The sequence below is a fragment of the Danio rerio genome, chromosome 25 (assembly GCF_049306965.1).
Source record: "Danio rerio strain Tuebingen ecotype United States chromosome 25, GRCz12tu, whole genome shotgun sequence".
Lineage (NCBI taxonomy): Eukaryota > Metazoa > Chordata > Actinopteri > Cypriniformes > Danionidae > Danio > Danio rerio.
This window is the reverse complement of record NC_133200.1, coordinates 6,804,000-6,815,790: the sequence shown is the minus strand read 5'-3', so window position 1 is coordinate 6,815,790 and position 11,791 is coordinate 6,804,000. Positions and strand designations below refer to the sequence as shown.

Below are 11,791 nucleotides of genomic sequence, written 5' to 3'. Positions count from 1 at the left end.
TGACAGAATCAGCGGAGCGGGGAGAGAGAGCGCTCCCCGCTCCGCTGATTCTATCCGTACACAGCGGTCACTGGCATTCCCCGCCCGCCGTGTCAACAAAGGTGGCGTGGTTACGTCACCGGCATCCCCGCCCCTTTGTTAGACGCTGTGACGGGCGGGAAGTGTTAGGAGGGAACTCGCGCCTGCCAGAACCAAGGTAAGCTGTTCCCGCCCCTGCCTGACACTTAGCTACCTATCTGCAGCCTGCCACCTACCTAGCTACAGCCTGCATCTTAAATATATTATAGGTAGATACAGACTGGTACAGACTGATGTGACTTGAGTGGGGTAGGGGTGTTTTATTTATACATATATACGCCTTTTTTTTAGGTGAGGGAATGGAAGTTTTGAGTGAGTTCCCCCACTTTTTTCTGTGTGAGAAGTTATTCTCCACCTTGAACTTCAATAAGTCAAAGTACAGGTCTAGACCTAATGATGATCATCTTCAAGCCATACTGAGGGTCTCAACTGCTTCCGCTCTAAAGCCAAATGTGGTTCAGATTTGTGAGAAGAAGCGCTGTCAAGTCTCTGGCAGCAAGAAGTAGGCAAAAGATGCCATGTTCAGAAGAACTGTTCATAATCTTCACTCAATGTTCTATTAATGTTCAGGACACTTCATGTTCAGAAGAAATAATTAAAACTAATGACATTAATAATGACATTTGAGGACTTTTTTTTTTTGTGAAATCCCTTATGCGGCCCAGCCTCACCCAGACTTTGCCCCCTGCGGCCCCCAGGTAAATTGAGTTTGAGACCCCTGCTTTAGAGGCTGGACGAGTGTTGTTATTTTGTTATTAGACAAATCAGATTCAAGAACTAGAAAGAAATGTTGTATAAATTTATACATATATATATATATATATATATATATATATATATATATATATATGTGTGTGTGTGTGTGTGTGTGTGTGTGTGTGTGTGTGTGTGTATCATTTTATTAGTAATATGGCTTATAATTAATATAGAGAAAATGAAATATTTTATGAGACATGACAACCTATGATCACATTTTTTGAAAAACTGAAGACTCTCTCCTTTAACTGATCAATATAAAGCAACCATGGTTAATATACAGGTTTAATGGTGATCACCAATAATGCTAGGTTTCATATGTATGCAGAAGATCACTATAATTATGTGAAATTATTGATTTGTATTATCATGTACACATTGATTTAAATTATTTTTAATGTAAATGTAAACAATACTGTAATGTGTATTTATAAAGCGCATTTATTGTGTATGGCCATACGCCCAAAGCGCTTCACAATCATGAAGGGGGGTCTCTTCACACCACCAGCAGTGTGCAGCATCCACTTGGATAGTGCGATGGCAGCCACAGGACAACGGCACCAGTGCGCTCACCACACATCAGCTTTTGGGGGAGTGGAGAGACAGGGATAGAGCAATTCGGTGGATGGGGATGATTGGGAGGCCATGATTGTAAGGGCCAATTGTGGGACTTTGGCCAGGACACCGGGGTTACACCCCTGCTCTTTACAAGAAGTGCCATGAGATTTTTAATGACCATAGAGAGTCAGGACAGCGGTTTAACGTCTCTTCCGAAAGACGTAATTTAAAGTTTATTTTTCATTAGATTTTTACAATTATTTTTATTTTATTCCATTTCGCTTCAGTATATTTTTATCTATTTCTGTTGTCATTTTATTTTAATTTAACTTGTTTGGTAATTTATTTCAGTGGCAAGGGTCATTTTGGGAACAAATTACAACCTTTAAAATTTTATTAAAGCTTGGGGAAATAAATCACAAATATATATAAATAAATTAATTAATTAATAATAATCAATGTATACAATTATATCATAAATAAAAATATTATTTATATAAAATATTTTACTATTGTGTACTGCTTTAAATAAAAAATAAAGGCTAAAAACCTCATTATTATTATTATTATTATTATTAAATGACTTTTGACATTTTTATTGTGTGAGGAAATAAATTATTCATTTAATATTTTTAAATGTTAGGAATTTAATTATAAATATAATAAATGCGTTGTTATAATTTTATTCTTAAAAAGTAAATGGGCACGTTTATGTTGGTGTTTATTTTTATAGTAATTATAATTATTGCTTCATTATTTATTGATACATTTGTGCACCATAATCTTCGTCTGAGAATAATTCCATAACAAATTCTAGATGAATCTCTAAAAACTAAAATCAATTACTGAAATTAATGTAGGCATCACAACATTATTATGCACATTCTACATCACATCAGCTGATAAATTGTTAGCATGTATGTGTATTTTTGAGAAATGTTGTTGTGATTGATCAGGCTGTGCATCATCACACCTCTCTTTCTCTCTTCCAGGCGATTGGCCGCAGCGAGACTCCCATGAGGCCAAGTGTCTGGACATGATGTCACACCTCCAGCATCTTTTATCCAGCTTCTGCTACCTGAAGTCACAGCTCTTCTTCAGCTTCTTGATGGTCAATTGAAAGCCTGTGCGGAAGATATGAGTTGAGTTGAGCAACACTGAAATAACTTAATGTCACCAAATGTATAGTTTTGCTTTTGACACCAAAGCATCCTCTATATATGAATGCAAATGCATGCTTGTTTCAATTTGCATTACAAAATGCATTAGAACACATTGTATTTGTTGTGCTACTAAAAGTTAAACACACATTTGCATGAAATGATTTCAATAATTAAATTTAATGATTAAATCTATCAATAATTAAAGTAAAAATGTACAAAAATAATTACTTTTCTATTGCGAAATAGCTTTAAAGTAGAATTAATATTTCAAAAAGGTGCTGTTTTAAAAATAAATCATGATTTGTATTTCACACACACACACACACACACACACACACACACACACACACACACACACACACACACACATACGTGTTTGTGTATTGGTTTAATTTTATTTTAATCACTTTATAATAATAGAATAATATTTTTATTTTAATAATTTAATTTAGAGGAGTGTCATGGTCATCTTATTGGTTGCAACTTATATTATATCTTTTATTTTTATTACACATTATTTTTTTACTAATTATTTTAAGCTGAATATTTATATTAATATTTTTTTCATTGCACAAAATATAATCATATAAATTTAATAATAATGATAAAAATTTCAAAGATGACATATTAATATAAATAACCAAAAACATAATTATTTTTAATTGATTCAATCAATGATTTACTGTTATTTGGTGCGTTGGTCCTCTATTTTACCAATACATTTATTACAAACAAATGTATATGTATATATTAATACAAAAAATATAGTCATAAAGTACATATAATTAAAAAAAACAATGGCAAGTGATTAAATTCACTGTACAATCCAACAGTCAATTTTATCAAATGAATTGAGTGTAGTAACTCAAAAGTAACTGGATGTTAATGCTACTCATTTAAAACGAGTTTTGAACACAGTGTTGAAGGTAATGAGTTAATTTAATACCTCATTACTTCAACTTAAATGGAGTAAGTTCACAGTACTCATTTAGATTAGTTTTTTTTAAGTGAAGTTTCACAAACTAATTTTGAGAGGAGCATGTGATATGATTGTGCACTGCTGGCCACTCATCCATAATCAGTAATAACCCAATCAGAATGATCCTAGCTTAATATAAATGGATCACTTTCTCCTTATTGCTCTATCTTCTTTTTGGAAGAATCACCCCTTCCACCCCATCTCCTCCTTTTTCTCCCCTTCTAAAGGGGGAGCAATCGAGACCCACCTGATCTCGGATCCCCTGATATGCTTCTAGACCGTAATTGGTTAGCTTGGTAGCACTGACGATTCTGAGCGGGACCGAGAGCCGTGCGAGCCCGATAGAGCGACTGTTTACAAGTGTGGAGTCCCGTGAAGGAGCTCTGGATGGAAAGTTTTGTTTTGTGCTTACCTTACCGTTAAAGTTGTTGCATGTCCGCCGGTTCCTGCCACAAAATGAGCGAGTTTGAGCTACTTGTACATTAAGGAAGCGTTCAGAAAAAAACAAAAGACCAACAACGAAACTCGACAAAGAGAAACATAAACACCTCACTGCCAGCTAGTGTTTCTGAAGTGTTATTGCACAGAAACAGCGTGCAGAAGTATAAATGCACAGCTACGTGCGTTACATGCACCGGGGATCACGCCAATCACTTGACGCAGAAGTATAATCCAGGCTTGCTGATTTATACTTCTGTGTCAAACGCACGCATATTACGAAGCGGCCTACGCATGGATGCATAGCTCTCGCCGTGGCCGTCGGCGTTGCTAATGCGCACCTCTCAAAAAGTGTAACTACACATCGCAACGACGCGTAGCACTGTGATTGGTCGGCTTGGTAGCGCTGATAAGTGTGGGCGGGACAGAGAGCCGCACAGGCCGATGGAGCGATTGTTTACAAGTGTGGAGTCCCGTGAAGGAGCTCCAGATGGAAAGTTTTGTTCTGTGTTTACCTCATGGTTAAAGTTGTTGCACGTCCGCCGATTCCTACCTCAAAATGAGCGAGTTTGAGCCACTTGTACATTAAGGAAGTAATCAGAAAAAACAAAACACCAACAAAGAAACTCGACAAAGAGAAACATAAACACCTCACTGCCAGCTAGTGTTTCGGAAGTGTTATTGCACAGCAACAGAAACAGCGCGCAGAAGTATAAATGCACAGCTATGCGTGTTGCATGCGCCGTGGGTCATACCGATCACTTGAAGCAGAAGTATAAACCTCAGTCAGTTTAAAACATCTTTTTAAATACATTTTATACACTTCATTAAACATGTATGTGTAGTGTTGGATAAAAGAAGTGATATATTACAGGTTTAAGCCTATCTTACTCTTTAAAAAACTCTTTCTTTGCAAAGTTATATTGTAATATATTACTTTTGCCCAAACACTGATTATACACACAGATGTCACCTAAGTAAAGAAATCCACAAATTTCCAATAGTATCTGGATGCAGACTTTATGATGCAAGCTGAGATTGCATCACTCAGCAATGCAACGTCCGACACAATGCACTCAATGGAGTGAGTGACATTACTGTGACGGGTAGGGTTAGAGGTGGGGTTAGGCGAGCGTATTAAAAAGCATTGAATGCTTCTCTGTAAATTATCCCCCAGTCCCAATTGCAGTTTTTGTTCTCACCAACAGGTTGGAACATTTATACATATGGTGTGGGAATGTGAAAAAGTGTATGAGTTTTGGGAAAAACTTCATCAATATTACCTAAAATTCTAGAAAAAGATATACCAGTGCAACCAGTTGTGTTACTTTTAAATGATGATTCCAGTTTGGGTTTGACAGAGCGACAAAGAAAGGTCTTGTAACGGCTGCAAAAAAGATAATTGCACAAAGATGGCTCCCTCCGCATTCTTTATCTATTCGGCAGTGGCTATATCAGTTTTATGATATAGTATTGTTAGAACTTTCAACAGCCAGAATTAATAAAGCTAGAGCCTCAACTCTTGATGCGTGAAAAATGGCTGCGGACAAACTGGCAGAAAGACTCATGGATAAGTGAAGTTTATTCATAAACTAATTTCGAGAGGATCACGTGCTTATGATTTATCACGGCCAGTCTCGTATTTGCTAATCACTAATCTTCCAATCATATGAGCCCTAAGGCACCATAAATAGCCACAGTTTTCAGTTCATTTTATCTTCGTTTGGAAGAAACCCCCCTCCTCCCCTATTCTCCTCCTTTACCTGTGAGTGGGCGGCACGGCGGTCCAGTGGTTAGCACTGCGAACCACACAGCAAGAATACTGCCGGTCCTAGTTCTATAGGACCGGTGGGTGTTTCTGTGGGGAGTTTGTATGTCCTTCCCGTGTCCGCGTGGGTTTTCCCCGGGTTCTCCGGTTTCCTCCCACCATCCAAAGACATTCAACAACAATCAAGCTTGTCCAATTCCTTACGTTCCCTTAGCTACAGCAGCAGGGGAGTTCTGAGATCCACAAAGCTCGGGCTCCCTTCTTGCTCTGCCAACGGGAGGAAGCCCCGGGCTCGAGGAGCCCTTGAGCTCGGGGCTCTCTCCCGGGACAGCATGCCAAATAAGCTTTGTAAATCATCAGCTAAGTGTGAACTCTTGAATAGACATTGTGCAACAAGTTTGAATCTCTAAATCTCTGATAGTTTGTGTGAATATGTATTTACTTTTGTTAGTGTATGGCTATATGGATGGATGTCTATATGTACAATTAAATTTTTTCTGTTATTTGTCTTGATTGCAATGCTATTGTGGGATGGCATGGACTTTGGCATGGATTTTTTTTTTTGGGGGGGGCGGGGGGGGTGGATCTTGTTTATTGAAAGGAAATTGTAAAGATGCTACAACCACTCACATGTAAAATCATAATCAATAAAAATCTTAATCACAAAAAAAGCATTGAATGCAGCTCAGATTGCACTGCACCACCTTCTTCAGATTTCCGCAGATTTTTAGAACATCATTGAGTGTATTTATTTACTTGAGTAAATGTGTGTAAATTTATATTAATTTATTTTTTATTGATTTCAGTAATAATGTTGACAAATATGAAAATGTTCATTTGATTTATGTTCAATACACTTTGTAAAGCAATATTTTCTGTTTTTTAGTAGATATATTATATGATGGACTTCCTTTGTTTACCAAATAAGTGGATCTAGATTATAAAAATTAAAAAGCTATATATATTTTTTTAAATATTAAGTTTTAATTATGATACTCCCAAAATAATTCTGCATAAATCCGCAGATTTTTTTTTAAATTCTCTGCAGAAATATCAGAAAATGTCCGCAGATTCTGTCTGGCCCTAACATTAAGACATTAGTTAATACTTAAATTAAAGTGTTACCATTATTTTTAATTGTACCTAACTCGCTAAAAATATCAAATTAAATAATCAAGTGTTGGTTTGGATAAAATCAATCCAATTATATAAGTAATTTACAGCTTTTACAACTCAATTTCAATGCATTTGCTCACATTTCTGCTCCATATTCATGTACATATTATTATAGACTCCCTTTATAAACTACATGGCATGACTACATTGGAAACACCCTGCAAAAAAAAAAAAAAAAAAAAACCCTGATAAGATTTCATACCAGATCATAACCACAGCAAGAGCTAAATCCCAAATCACTGGAGTCATTTAGTGTCATTATTGGCATTACGTTGACTCAAATGTTATCAAACATAAACCCAGCGCAGGAAGTCAAGTCCGCAGTCCTTCCTGTTCTGAAAGAGTGTTTGTGTGTGCTGGAAATGAGGGCATCTGGGGCACGGATGGAGCGTTTTAGCGCTGCCGTGAGGCTAACGTGATCGGACGGCTTCAGCGAGGCGAAAGAGAGAAGGAGGGAAGAGAAAAGAGAAGTGCGGGGGATGTGGAGGGGCCTTTGGGACGCTCTTTTTGCTTTTAGGTGAAACTGTGGCTCTAGTTGTACCTGCAGCACCTCGTCTCTGAGAAGAGGAGAAAGAGAGAGCGCTAGAAATGCAGAAAAATTCAATGGAAAGATTCGATTCAAGTTTGTTTGTATTGCGCATTTTACAATAATTATAATTCAAAGCAGCTTTACAAAAGACATTACACATTATTGCTACCTTACAGTTAAGTGTTGGCTATAGGGAGGACACTTTATTATCATTTGAGAGTGCTAAATATGCTGTAAATTATCATGGAAATATTCAATTCAAGTTTATTTGTTTATTTGCGCTTTTCATAAATATTGATTGTTCCAAAGCAGCTTTATAAAAAGTGCATGTTGTTATTACATTACAGTCAATACAGTGTATAGGGTGGACACTTCATTAACATTGTAGAGTGCTAAAAATTTTGTAATATACAAAGGAAATATTTAATTCAATTACACTTTTCATGAATAATTATTATTACGAAGCAGCTTTAAAAAAAGTGCATATTATTACTACAGTTGAAGTCAGAATTATAAGCCCCCATGAATTATTAACACCCCTGTTTTGTCCCCAATTTCTGTTTAACAAAGAGAAGAGCTTTTTCAACACATTTCTAAACATAATAGTTTTAATAACTCATCTCTAATAACTGACAGTAAATAATATTTGACTAGATATTTTTCAAGACACTTCTATACAGCTTAAAGAAAAATTTACAGGCTTAACTTGGTTAATTAGGTTAACTAGACAGGTTAGGGTAATTAGGCAAGTCATTTTCTATCGATGGTTTGTTCTGTAGACTATCAAAAAATATATAGCTTAAACTGGCTAATAATTTTGTCCTTAAAATGGTGTTTAAAAAATTAAAAACTGCTTTTGTTGTAGCCGAAATAAAACAAATAAGACTTTCTCCAGAAGAAAAAACATTATCAGACATACTGTTAAAATTTCCTTGCTCTGTAAAACATCATTTGGGAAATATTTAAAAAAATAATAATAATTCAAAGGGGGCTAATAATTCTGACTTCAACTGTATAAACGATTTGGCTGTATCAGTCTAGTGGGAGGTGTGCCTTAGTGTCCCACTAGTGATGATATACAGCCACATCGCACTGCTATGAGTGTGATATTGCATTTAAACAGTTCGACATAATAATTATGTATATAAAAAAGAAAATCAAACACAGAGAGTCTCAAAACCCTTTTGTATGAGGAACTACTTTCTTCCGCCATTCATTCACATCTGCAGCTGACATCAGAACAGCAGAAACCGTTACGAATTCACCAACGTCACTTTAAAGCTAGTGTTTGAATGATTCTCTAGCGTAATGTCTAAAGTGAACACAAAACAGGTGATTTTGCTCACATTTAAAGATTTTAAAGCTGAACGGCATGAAATGCCATCAGTCTACAGAGATTTCCCAGTATTTCTCTGTTGCAATCGGGAGATTACAATATTACTATGGTATAAATAGAGCACTACAACATACAAAAAAGAGAGAGAGACTGACTTAGTCATTTACCCGTTTAATAATGATTTGATCAGCTGAAATTATGCTGTTTTTCTCTTGGAACTTATTAGGCAGTCTCTGTGGCCATCTTGTGGATGAACATCGTCAACTGTCTTTGCTCAAAAACAGGCTAATGTCCACCAAACTGCTGTCTCTCAGAAATTATAAATGTTTTAAAATAGGCACCATCCTTAGAAATAAACCGTATAGTTGCAATCTAAACAACTACATTCTCGACTCAAAAAGCCTCAAAAGTACATTATGTTGCCCAACAGCTGCAGTATTTAACAAACTGTAGAGTGTCCTCTGCTTGTTGCTGTATGAGGGTGGAGAAATAAACAAGGATTAAGGTTAAGAGGCTGGATGAGTGCTGTTACTGGCAGAATGTTGCACGGCTATCAGCCAATCAGATTCAAAAACCAGACAGAACTGTATTACATACATATATATATATATATATATATATATATATATATATTACATAAGTTAAACACAAGGCCAAACACTACAGGAAATGCAGCTTGTGTTGTTTACAGTGAGTTTGCGGTGGAGAAATGACACCGAGACTCGTATGAGCTCAGAGATCTGCTGCTCCTCTAAAGTTAAAAAAATCTCTCTCTACATCTTAAGCATAATAAATCACATCTTTTAGGATGCCAAACTTAAGAACAGCCTGTCCCCGACACGATGTGTTTACATTTTGCCGGGCTCTCCTCTTTTTCTCTGATTTTCCTGCCTCCCCTAGTCAACCCTCCCTCGTTCTGTGGAGGAGGACGACAATCCGCTGGAAGGAACGAAAGTCTTGGCCTGAGACCAGAGAGAGAGAGAGAGAAATACTGTAGCGTCGAGTTTTACTGTGTACATGCGAGAACAAAAGAGGTCACATGACTTGCAGATTGAAGAAAGCCGAGGGCCGAATGATTGATTCTGATCACACCTGGTGGAGGGAGAAGCTGTGTCTCTGTGAAAGCAGGGGGTCAAGGGCAGCATGTTCCCAACAAACACAGAGAGAAAACGATTAGCAGGACTTGCGCAGCAGGGGAGAAGTGCGGAGGGAACCAAGGGGGTCTCCTGAGGGCGAAAATAGCAGAAAAAATGACCTTCTTCCTCACAGTGTCACTGAGAGCATCTCGAAACACTCCTAAATTTAGTTCTCTGAGAATTCTGAAGAGAGAGAAAAAGCAAAACATGGGAAATTCCATCCTCTAGGTTCAGTTTCAAACAAAACAAAACAACAGTGCAGTGGAAAATTATCATTCGGTTTGGTAAGCTTTACTGGCATGACTAAACGAGTGCATTTGTATTGTCAAAGCAATGCTAAACAACTAAAACAACAAACCCAGGGTTCAGTGCAAACTTAAATATGCTTTGCTGCAGTTGTGTTGAATGTAATACAAAGGTATAGCATAAAAATCTAATCTCAAATGACAAAACTACTGCTATGATTTGCAAAATGTTAATTTGCATTAGCAAACAACTTATAAGCTAAAGAGTGCAGTGTAAAATTAGTGTAGTGTAATGTAGTGGAAAAAGAAGAAATTAATTGTAATCCAATTTGAATACACAGTCATTCATTTTCCTATTTGAGTGTTCGCTAAGCCACACCCAAAAACCGCCACCCACCAATCGGGGCTTAGCAACTGTAGCTACCCGCAGGAGCTCTGTCAAGCTTTCAAGCGAGGGTAACAGGCCAAAGCGCTGTGCAGCAAATGGATTGTGCAAATCTGATGCCCGGTATCCTAAAAGTTTAAACAGGGTGGTGGAATTTTTTTCCCTTTCCAAAACCTAAAACCCAAGGGCAGAAATGCTAACGTGGATCAAGCTTTGTTTAATCTTTGTTTAATTTTAACACAGAGAAAACATCCTAATCAGTTGAAAAACTACTTAAAATAAAAGCATTGCCCCCCTCTGAGACTGAGAGGTGAATCACATGAAAGTCAGCTCTGAATTTTTTTACTACGTTTTACTACCTTTTTTTTTCTTTTCTTCTTTTAATTGTTTGTGCCTTTTTTGAACATTTGAGACTTTTTGCTCTATTTTCTTTAATCTGCTTTGTTCTGCCATTTCGAAACATAGAGGTGTTCAATTTAATTTCTATATTAGGAAATAAAACCTTTCTTTGAGCCTACATTCAGTATGTGTAAAATACTGAAGTTCTATTAAAATCGGATACTTTAATGCTGTGTTCACACCAGACGTGGCAGGAGCGCCAAGCGCGAGTGATTTACATGTTAAGTCAACGCAAACGAGCGAATAGATATCCTGTGGCGCGATACACGCAAATGACGCGAATGGTGTGATATGTGGCGCACATTTTGCCCGAATCACTCGAGTTAAAAAGTCTGAACTAAAGCTGCGGTCACACTAGAGTTTGTGTGTGCGAAATTCTGTCGTACGGTGCTGCAAAAAGGGGCGGGATTAAAAAACATTATTAGAAATTAAAAATGCGAGCGATTGCTCCATGTTTTAAATTTCTGCGAAACTTAACGCATGACTGCGTTTTCGGTCTGACGCATTCGCATGCATATGAATGGAAGTCTATGGGGAGAAAAGTCAAGTGTGATTGCAGCTTGAGCTGCGGTCACATTAGAGTTTGAGCATGCTAAATTCTGTCGTGCGGCGCTGGGAAAAGGGGCGGGATTAAACAAGCTTATTAGACATTTTTAAAAGCGAGTGATTGCTCCATGTTTTTAATTTCTGTCCATATATGTCATGTTTTGATCCTCGATTGGTCTCACGCAGTCAAGTGATGTGATTTCGCAGGTCAAACTTCACAGAGCTTAAACTTTGCAAAGCAGCGACCTGCGAAACTTAGCGCATGACCCTGCGTTTCCGGTCTGACGCATTTGCGTAGG

At 37.2% G+C, this 11,791-nt stretch overlaps 1 long non-coding RNA gene across 1 annotated transcript; it reads right to left on the bottom strand.

Annotated features, from left to right (window-relative positions):
* Positions 1-2,365: 2,365 nt before the first annotated feature.
* On the bottom strand, positions 2,366-10,007 carry LOC141380880 (uncharacterized). Its single transcript, XR_012400211.1, has 3 exons — positions 9,874-10,007; positions 9,634-9,743; positions 2,366-2,516 (listed from the first exon to the last, which is right to left on the bottom strand). It is a non-coding gene; the product is annotated as an uncharacterized lncRNA (long non-coding RNA).
* Between the last annotated feature and the right edge of the window lie 1,784 nt (positions 10,008-11,791).